The sequence below is a fragment of the Sphaerodactylus townsendi genome, linkage group LG15, assembly GCF_021028975.2.
Source record: "Sphaerodactylus townsendi isolate TG3544 linkage group LG15, MPM_Stown_v2.3, whole genome shotgun sequence".
In the NCBI taxonomy this organism is placed as follows: Eukaryota; Metazoa; Chordata; class Lepidosauria; order Squamata; family Sphaerodactylidae; genus Sphaerodactylus; species Sphaerodactylus townsendi.
Genome location: NC_059439.1, coordinates 17,330,596 through 17,340,616, shown reverse-complemented (window position 1 = coordinate 17,340,616; position 10,021 = coordinate 17,330,596).

The window sequence follows — 10,021 nt, the reverse complement described above, 5'->3', positions numbered from 1 at the left end:
ACGGGGGTTTTGTCGGAGGACGGGGCAGACTAATAACAGCAAGGTAGACGTCTTGCAGGTTGAAGGGAGGCCCCGCGGTCATGTTGATTGATGGGGCAAACAATTTTGAGCGGTGGTGTTGGCCGGCCCTCCTCCCACCCCATGCTGGGTTCCCAGGCCCCTGGGTGATCTTCGGGTACGAGGGAAGTTCCTTCCCTGGGAGCGTGGAAAGGGAAGGAGCAGGAGAGAGGAAATGTGGGAGAGAATCTGATTACTGAGCAGTCGAATGTAAGTTCAAGGAGACCCAGGAGAACTCGCTGGTGGAAAGTATTTTTTTTTCCTGTTTCCTCCTGCAAATCATGGAACGGCAGGCTTTGTCTGAGCCAAGGCTGACTTCCGAACCGGCTTCATTGCCAGCTCTCCAGTTCACTCTCACCGCTGAAAGGAGCTGGTCCCTACAGATCCGAGATGGGGGAATTACTGGGCACAGTAAAGGAGGCTACTTCCAAGACCCCTGGATCCCCAACAGCCTTCTTTTCCAGAAATAACCACTGGAATCAGGTTTTGCTAGCCACATAGTGTGTACCGCTGGTACCTTTCAGACATTACCTCCGTGCCATACTGAGCAGATCTTTGATTGCAAAACGCACTTCTGGAAATGTTCCTGATGTGTGCTGTGGCCATGTTGTCCAAAACTGTACCTGTTCAGCATCAGTAGGTGCACCAAAACTCAAAAATCAATTACTGGTCAGCTGGTGTGTTCTGAAGCTGTATGTACAAGAAGAAGAAGAAGAGAAGAGTTTGGATTTATATCCCCCCTTTCTCTCCTGCAGGAGACTCAAAGGGGCTTACAATCTCCTTGCCCTTCCCCTCTCACAACAAACACCCTGTGAGGTTGATGGGACAGAGAGAGCTCCAGAAGAACTGTGATTCAGCCCAAGGTCACTCCAGCTGGCATGTGTGGAGTGTACAGGCTAATCTGAATTCCCCCAGATAAGCCTCCACAGCTCAGGCGGCAGAGCTGGGAATCAAACCCGGTTCCTCCAGATTAGATACACGAGCTCTTAACCTCCTACGCCACTGCTGCTCCTCAGTTTATGGGTTCTGTGGGGGCAGGACTTCAAACGAATCTTGCAAAACAACTTAAAACAAATTTTCTCTCTTCTGAAACTTTTCGCTTATATCACATATCAACTTAGAACGTAGGGATACAGCAAAGCCATAATTTTATTAAAGTTTAATAATCTATTCCCCCCTTATTATGGCTTGCCATGTCCATGTCTTTCCTCTTGTAGGCGGCTCAGGAAGTCTCCAGGTGAATTCTTGGTGAGAAGAAAACTCCCACCAGGTAAACATAGCCCTGAAACAATAAACTCCAATTTTTACAACTCAGTACAAAACAAATGCAGAACAAAAGTTTTCCCAGAACAATTCAGAACAAAAGTCTCCCTCCCAATTCGGCCTCCCTACAAACATCATATAGTTACCTTAAAAAAATTTGTTAAGGACCTGTAGTAAAATTTCAAGCTCCCACCCGGGCAGCCTTGCATCCCTCTTCTGCTTTCCATGCATTCCGCACCCTTCTGCCTTTAAGAGACTTCATCCATTCCTGGCTTATTCCATTCCTAGGAAGGGGCTACATATGCACATGCAAAGTAGGCAGTTTAGACAACATGGCAGCCACATGCATTGGGAGGTCAGCTTGTATTTAAGGACAGAATGTTTGAAAAGGTCTTAATTTAGAAGAGTGCCTTAGAGCATGTACAGAATGTCTTGTCTGTATAGCTACAGTTTGCCTGTTAGTCCACATGCCTGAGGACATACAATCTACCTGAGATAGATGAGGAGAAGAAGAGGAGGAGGGGGAGGAGTTTGGATGTATACCCCCCTTTCTCTCCTGTAAGGAGACACAAAGAGACTTACAATCTCCTTTCCCCCCCACAACAAACACCCTGTGACGTAGGTGGGGCCAAGAGAGCTCTGAAAAGCTGTGACTAGCCCAAGGTCACCCAGCTGCTGTGTGTTGGAGTGCACAGGCTAATCTAGTTCCCCAGATAAGCCTCCACAGCTCAAGTGGCAGAGCAGGGAATCAAACCCGGTTGTCCAGATTAGAGTGCACCGGCTCTTAACCGATATGTCACTGAAGAAGAAACGGGTCAGTGAGAACAGAGTTGGGAAGTGGGTGGGATGGGGAGGGTGGAAGGGCAGGAAAGGCTGAGGAATTCAAAGATTTCTGGGAAAGTGGGATTGGGAGACAGCATGATGGGGCAGATTATCATGCTGGATTGTGGGAGATCTTGGTCCAGTAGGTTTGTTGTTCTGATTTTTTTTGCTACACCTGTCTTTTTTTTCTGATCACTTTCCTGCTCTGCTGCACAAGCTGACTTGATGACCTTGGGCCAGTCGCTCTCTTTTGGTCTCACCTACCTTGCAGGGATGTTGTGAGGATACATAGTGGGAGGAGAGATCTTGCAAGGTGTTTTTGATCCCCGCTGAGGAGAAAAGGGGGGTAAAAATAAGATGGAAGAGGCAGGCGCTGGAAAGACCATTAGCTGCATAGGGGGTGGTGCAAAGGCGTAGCTCCAAGGGGACAGGGGGGTGCATGATGCACCAGGCGCATGCCATTGTGGGGGTGTGGCAAGGGCATTCCGGGGGCTTGGCGGGGGCATTCCAGGGCAGGATGAGGGCGGAGAATGCACCGGTGCACTGGGTGCTTTCCCTCCTTGCTATGCCTCTGGGGTGGTAGGAAGTGGCAAGAAAAACGGTGTTTGTGTAAAATAAAGAGGCCCTGGTTGGTTAACTAAGATAATCTGATCTCATCCAGTCTTAGAAGCTAAGCAGGGTTGACCCCAGCAAGTATTTGTATGGGAGACCTTCAAGGAATTCCAGGCTTGTAACACAGAGGCAGGCAGTGGCAAACCACATCTGAACATCTCTTGCCTTGAAAATCCCACCAGGGGGCACCATAAGTCAAATGTGATTTGACAGCAATTTTTTTTAAAAAAACTGGAGAGACAGAAAAGAATGGGAGAGATTGAAAGACAGATTTCATGTTTTGACCATAGGGTAGAGGTTATCCTAAAAGGTAAAGGTGCAAGAACTGGGTCATTACTGATCCATGGGGTGATCACGTCATGACGTTTACCAGGCAGACTGTGTTAGGTTCAGGAGTTCGCCTATTAGGAACTACAATTCCCATCAGCCCTGCTACTTGGCCATGCTGGCAGAGGCTGATGGGAATTGTAGTTCCTGAACATCTGGAGGGCCATAGTTTGAAGACCTTTGGTTTAGGGGATGGTTTACCATTGCCTTCCCCAGTAGTAGGAACTTTACCCCCAGCAAACTGGGTACTCCTTTTATTGACCTCAGAAGGTTGGAGGGCTGAGTCAACCTTGAGCCGGATACCTGAAACCGACTTCCCTTGGGATCGAACTCAAGTTGTGAGCAGAGCTTTGATCGCAGTCCTGCAGCTTACCACTACGCACCACAGGGCAGATCACCCTATTTACAGACTATAACCATGCGGGAGCGTGCTAGCTTCCACCATGTGCCAATGTCTAAAAAGAGAGAGCGCTAGATTACAGGTAGGAGAATATAGAAGGATGCCCACCAGTATAATCCATCCACTTGAAAAATGTCCTCGGACACCACTTTCAGTCAGATACCTGCAATCCATAAGGGCCCCCTCCTGCCACCCCATCACATTTGGGGAGAATGATGTTCCTGCGTGGCAGGGGGTTGGACTTGGTGGCCCTTGCTGTCTCTTCCAACTCTATGATTCTATGATGTGCTTTTAAGCTAGATTGAATATTTGGATCCACCCAGACAGCAAGATGGATATTCAAAACCTCCTCTTCAATATTTTTCACTCTTGCCCGGCAAATGGGAATGAAAGCTTTATGAACTGTTGTAGAACATCGCCACCTGGAGGCCAATTGCAGAAGTTACCGATGGACGTCATGTTCTGCAACATCAATCGCTTTATAATTCCCCACCTGATGTCCTGCTGTCAACACTTGTCAAAACAAGGGTGGGGAACAACAAAAATGTTCGTAGCCATGCAGGGTCACAGGGACATCTCATGGCATCACAAGACGTCAGCATGGCTATGGGGGTCCATGCCTGTCTGCTTGCGTAGCTACACAATGGGGGGAGGTAAAGTGCAAAAAAAGAGAGATGCGCCTCTGTGTGAAGGCACGACAGCAACCCGCATTGTTTCCGCGGGCTCCATTCGCTGCCTGCACAAAGGCATGCAAACGCAAAAACAGGAGAGCGGGTTACTTTATTGCAAGGGGCCTAACTTAGACACCTGTGCATAAGAACTTGCTGGATTGAGTTGACTGGCTATTGATGCCTATCAAGCACTGGGGAAGAATTTGATCCCCTTGCAAGAACATGAGCTGTTAATTAGACTAGGGAAGGGATGAAAGGTTACCATGTTCAGGAAATTAAACATGCACGTATTAGCATGAACGGGGTCAAAAAAGAAGGGGAGTCAAAAGCTTTTTAAAACTTAGCCATAGCTTCAAAATCATACTTAGAACAGCCATTAAGGAGAGCAATAAACTTTTTCCCCGTATAGCTCATGTTGGTGACGCCCTGATCCCAGAGGTGGGATCCAGCAGGTTCTCACCAGTTCCCGAGAGTGGGTTACTAATTATCTGTGTGTGCTGAGAGGGGGTTACTAATTGGGTCTGCTTTTCCGTTAGAAATTCCATTAGGTCCAAAAATCATCAAGCCCTGTTGTTTCCTACGTGGCTGGTTAGCGAAGGTAGAAAACGGGATAATTCTCCCTGTCGGGCTGTTTTAAAAACATGTTTTAGAAATATGGTCCAGTTCCTGGTTTAAGGAAAGTATCCTTCTTTTGATTTCTAGAAACAAAATCAAGTATTTGAAAGTATTAAGTATTTGACAGGCAGTCCATGAGAGGAGAAGTAGTTGTTTCTGTTGGCAGTAGACGATAGGACTCACTATAATGAGTTTAAATTATGGACAGAAAGATACCAGATAGAAATTAGGAACTTTTTTTTACAGTAAGAGTTTTTTTTTACAGTAACAGAGAAATTATTAATGCCCCGCCCCCGGAATGCCCGGCCACGCCCCCGTCATGCCCCACCCAGCCCCATTGGCGCTACGCCACTGTTTGAATCCCACCACCATGGGAGCCTGCTGCTAAAATTTTTGAATCCCACCACTGCCTGACCCAGAGGTGTATCTATGGAAAATGGAGCCTTGTGCAAAATCTGAGTTTTCCGCCTCCTACCTCGCATGGGTGGCTGCCCTCCCCCACCATGGCCAAACAATGTTTTTGCACCAGGTCTTGAAGTCAGCGTATGGACCCAAGGGGATGGAGGAGGGGTGGGGGGTGATTTTCCGCCCCTCACATGACTAAATGGCCAAGTACGTTTGACCTCATATGTCCCCCTGAGCGGTACGCCTCTGCCCTGCCATGGTTGGCCCAGGGCTAGCCTGAACCTGTCAGATTTCATGAGCTAGGCAAGGTTACCCCTGGTTAGTAAGAACGTAAGAAAGAGCCTGCTGGATCAGAACAGAGTCCATCTAGTCCAGCTCTCTGCTACTCGCAGTGGCCCACCAGGTGCCTTTGGGAGCTCACATGCAGGATGTGAAAGCAAGGGCCTTCTGCTACTGCTGCTCCCGATCACCTAGTACTTGGGTGGGAGATTACCAGAGAATAGCAGGGTTGCTATGCAGAGGACGGCAATGGCAAACCGCCCCTGGTAATCTCTTGCCTTGAAAATCCTACAGTTGCCAGCTGTGATTTGACAGTACTTTACATACACAGCGTGGGTGTCACAACTGTGGTCAAGGAGTGGACCAGGACCAAGCTATGAAGCTACAAGCCAGCAGTTCAGGGGCTGCTCAGCTCCTCAGCTCAAAAAGGGGATGTTGGCTAAACCCAGGCTTCCCGGCTGCAAACTGAGAGCAGAGGAGGAGGAGACAACTGGGGGGCCAGAGCTACTGGGGTCTGAGCCAAATGGCTCCCGAAGTGCTGACAGAGTTGATTGCATTTGGCTCTGCTTCTTCTTGGCTGCTCCACGGCAGTGACCCACCTGGAAATGTCTCTGCAGAACATCTGGCTGAGGTTCTTCAAAGAGGTTGCTAAACCAAAAGACGAGGCAGCCAATGGGCCTGCCTGCCTGGAGAGCCAGCGTGGTGTCGGGGTTAAGAGCAGGTGGATTCTAATCTGGATAATCGGATTTGATTTGCCACTCCTCCACCTGAGTGTCAGTGGCTTATCTGGTGAACCAGATGTGTTTCCACACTCCTACATTCCTCCTGGGTAACCTTGGGCTAGTCACAGTTCTCTCTGAACTCTCTCAGCCCCACCTACATCACAAGCAAAGGTGGGATCCAGCAGGTTCTCACAGGTTCCCGAGAGTAGGCTACTAATTATTTGTGTGTGCCGAGAGGGGGTTACTAAGTGGTGATTTTGCCACGTGATTTTTGCCTTAGTTACGCCCCTCCTCTCAGCAGTAGCGCGCAGAACTTGAAGCAGTCTAGCAGGAGGTGCACCGGCGTGCGTGGCAGCCTGCGCCTGCATGCATTTGTTTCCTGCCCAAGGACTGGCGCAGCGGCTGCGTCCTTGCCACAGCCCTGCCCAGGAATGTCCCGCCCCCAGAATGCCCGGCCACGCCCCCATCGTGGCCCGCCCAGCCCCATTGGCGCTATGCCACAGTTTGAATCCCACCACCATGGGAACCTGTTACTAAAAATTTTGGATCCCACCACTGATCCCAAGGTGTCTGTTGTGGGGAGAGGAAGGGAAAGGAACTTGTAAGCCACCTTGAGTCTCCTTACAGGAGAGAAAGGTGAGGCATAAATCCAAACTCCTCCTCCTCCTCCTCTTCCTCCTCCTCCTCCTCCTCCTTGACTCTTTCTTCAGATGCTGAACTGGAGGGCTTGTGGAATTGCCTTGCGGGAATTTAAAGGCATCTGAGAGAATCAGAGAAACCTGATGGCTTCCGACTTCTCCCCCGAGACTGTTCGAATGTGCCCCTTGAGGATCGTTACAGTTTTTCAGCAGGGGATCGGAGAGCAGGGTGAACGGGGTTTATGTGTGAGGTGGTTGCATCAATAATTTTCATAGTTTCCCATTAGACATTTCATTGCCTCTGGCTCTCCCCCCCCACCTTTTTTTCTGCCCGTGGGCAATCTAAGGCTTTCATTTCAGAAATGATTTCTCTGAAGTGATGGCTTTAATGGAAATGACCCACCAGCCTCATGAATCAAGTTAACATCACAGTATAAAAATTGTGGCTGGGATGTGCCTCTGTCCGCCTGTGTTAAGATCTTCTCAGGTACGTTGCGCTCCTGCTATTTCCCCATTAAAAACGGGACAGAAATCGCCTTTCCATTTTCCGTATTTCACTTCTGTCTCCTGGATGAAAATGGTGTTTCTTTCAAGCTTTTCTCCCCTCTCCAGCCCCATGGCAGAGGCTCATGGGATGAAGAAGGAGAAAGAGGAGGAGGAGGATAAGAAGAGGAGGAGGAGGAGGAGGAGGAGGAGGAGGAGGAGGAGGAGGAGGAGAAGGAGGAGGAGGAATTTGGCAAGATAATACTGCAGCAGTGAATGTCCTCAACTGAAAACCCGGCAGAACATCTCTATCTTGAAGGCCCTGCTGAATTTGAAGCAAGCCTTTATTGGCATAGACAGCAGTACAACAATAATAAAAACAGATTAAAAAGCATATACAATACAGGATATACATGTTAGGACGAAGGAAATCTACTGGCATTTAGTAATTTCCAGGAGAAAGTCTGCCACTATCATACAGAGAGAAGGATCAGGGTTGTCCAACAAGTAGTGTAATCTAATTAAATCGGGGAGATCGGGTAAATCGGGGAGATCGGAGTGAGATTCACATACTTGGATCTGATTTCCTTGATTCTGAGACAGTGAAGTAATTGGTGGGCCAGAGATTCAACTGAGCCATCGTTACACGGGCACAATCTTTTAGCCTTTTCTTGCTTATTAAATCTGCCATGTAACAAGGCAGAAGGCATAACATTGAACCTGGCGAGCATTATGGCTCTCCTTTGAGCAGGGTTTATTAAGCAATACAGGTAGTGTGCCAAGTGGCCCCGTTCAAATGGGAGAGAGAAATACAGGGGGGAGCTGAATGTGCCAAGTGGCCCTGCTGAACTGATTAAGACTGGCATTTGGGGAGGGGAGGGACCTAATTCCCTAAAGTTCATCTTCCAAAACAGCCATTTTCTCCTGGGGAACTAATACCTATAGTCTTGAGATCAGTTGTTATTCTGAGAGATCGCCAGCCCTACCTCTGAGAAGTTGGCAACCCAATCAACAACAGGCCAGAAAAAAAATGGGAGGGGTCCTAGCTAGAGGTGCCAACTTCAGGTTGGGGCATTCCTGGAGAGTTGGCAACGGATGCCAATGCCTTGAATCAACTTGGATGATCACAGACTGAATTTGACTCCCAGAGTTGTGGGGGGGGGGGGTGGAATGTGAAGGAGGGAACCTGGTGGAGAGATCCTCCCAGACTGGAGCCAGGGCCAAGAAAGCCACTCTGTCAAAGGAAAACATAGTACGGATCCAACCCGTAGAGATAGGAAGAGGGGAAATGATAGTGCCTAATATCCTAAATGAGAGTTGCCGTGGCTCCAGCCACCTTAGAAATTGTGGATGTTGTCCTACCTAAACTCAGAAGTGGAAACCGAGGAAACTGAGCAGCAGTGGCGTAGTGGTTAAGAGCAGGTGCATTCTAATCTGGAAGAACCGGGTTTGTTTTCCCCAGATTAGCCTGTGCACTCCCACACATGCCAGCTGGGTGGCCTTGGGCTAGTCCAGGGGTAGGGAACCTGCGGCTCTCCAGATGTTCAGGAACTACAATTCCCATCAGCCCCTACCAGCATGTCCAATTGGCCATGCTGACAGAGGCTGATGGGAATTGTAGTTCCTGAACATCTGGAGAGCCGCAGGTTCCCTACCCCTGGTAGTCACAGTTCTCCTGAGCTCTCCCAGCCCCACCTACCTCACAGGATGTTTGTTGTGAGGGGGGAAGGGCAAGGAGATTGTGAGCCCCTTTGAGTTTCCTATAGAAGAGAAAGGGGGGATATAAATAAATCCAACTCTTCTCCTTCTCCTTCCCCTTCCCCTCCTCCTCCTCCTCCTCCTCCTCCTCCTCCTTCTTCTTCTTCTTCTTCTTCTTCTTCTTGCTATTTTCTGAACTCACACAAATCGATTTTTCTTTCTTTTGCACTCCAAAGGGAGGCTATCAGTTAAACTCTGAAGAAACTCATTTCACTAAATCAAGAATCCCTTCTCAGACCGGCTCCCTACACAATCAGATACATGGGCGAGGTTGGCTGTTTTGTCTCACTGATGTCTACAATCACCCTTCCAATCTCTCCCCCCCCCCCCCCCATTACAGAATAAGACAGAGTCACTCAACTTTGGAGCGCATTTGAAATCCGATCGCCGTAGGATAAAGCCGGGAGAGAACAGGAGATCTCTTTGGGCTCACAGACAAAAACCATTAGAAAGGGCCAACAGCTGGGAGGTGAAGTCAGACGAAAATGAGCCCTGAAATAAACCCCACTTCCTGGTGGAGGAGAATGAGTCAATTCTGGACCTGCTTACTGGACAAGAAGAGAAGGGAGGGGGCGATATGTCTGCGCCGGCCAGTTTTCGCATGACTTGCACCTGAAAGAGCTGCGTAGGAATGCTTGTTCAGGTCACGCTTCCCTGTTTGAGCTGTCCCAGTTAATGTGGCATTGCTATGCTTTGAAGATGGGCAAACACACGAGTCCCCCACACGACATCTGCATGTCCCCGGCAGCAGCTCTGTTTAGAAGCGACACAGTTCAGAAGGGATCCAGCTCTGTTTAGAAGCGACACAGTTCAGAAGGGATCCAGGTCAGATCGGGAAAGCAGCACACCGGGAGGAAAGAAGAAGAAGAAGAAGATCCAGTTCAGATCGGGAAAGCAGCACACGGGGAGGAAAGAAGAAGAAGAAGAAGAAGAAGAAGAAGAAGAAGAAGAAGAAGAAGAAGAAGAAGA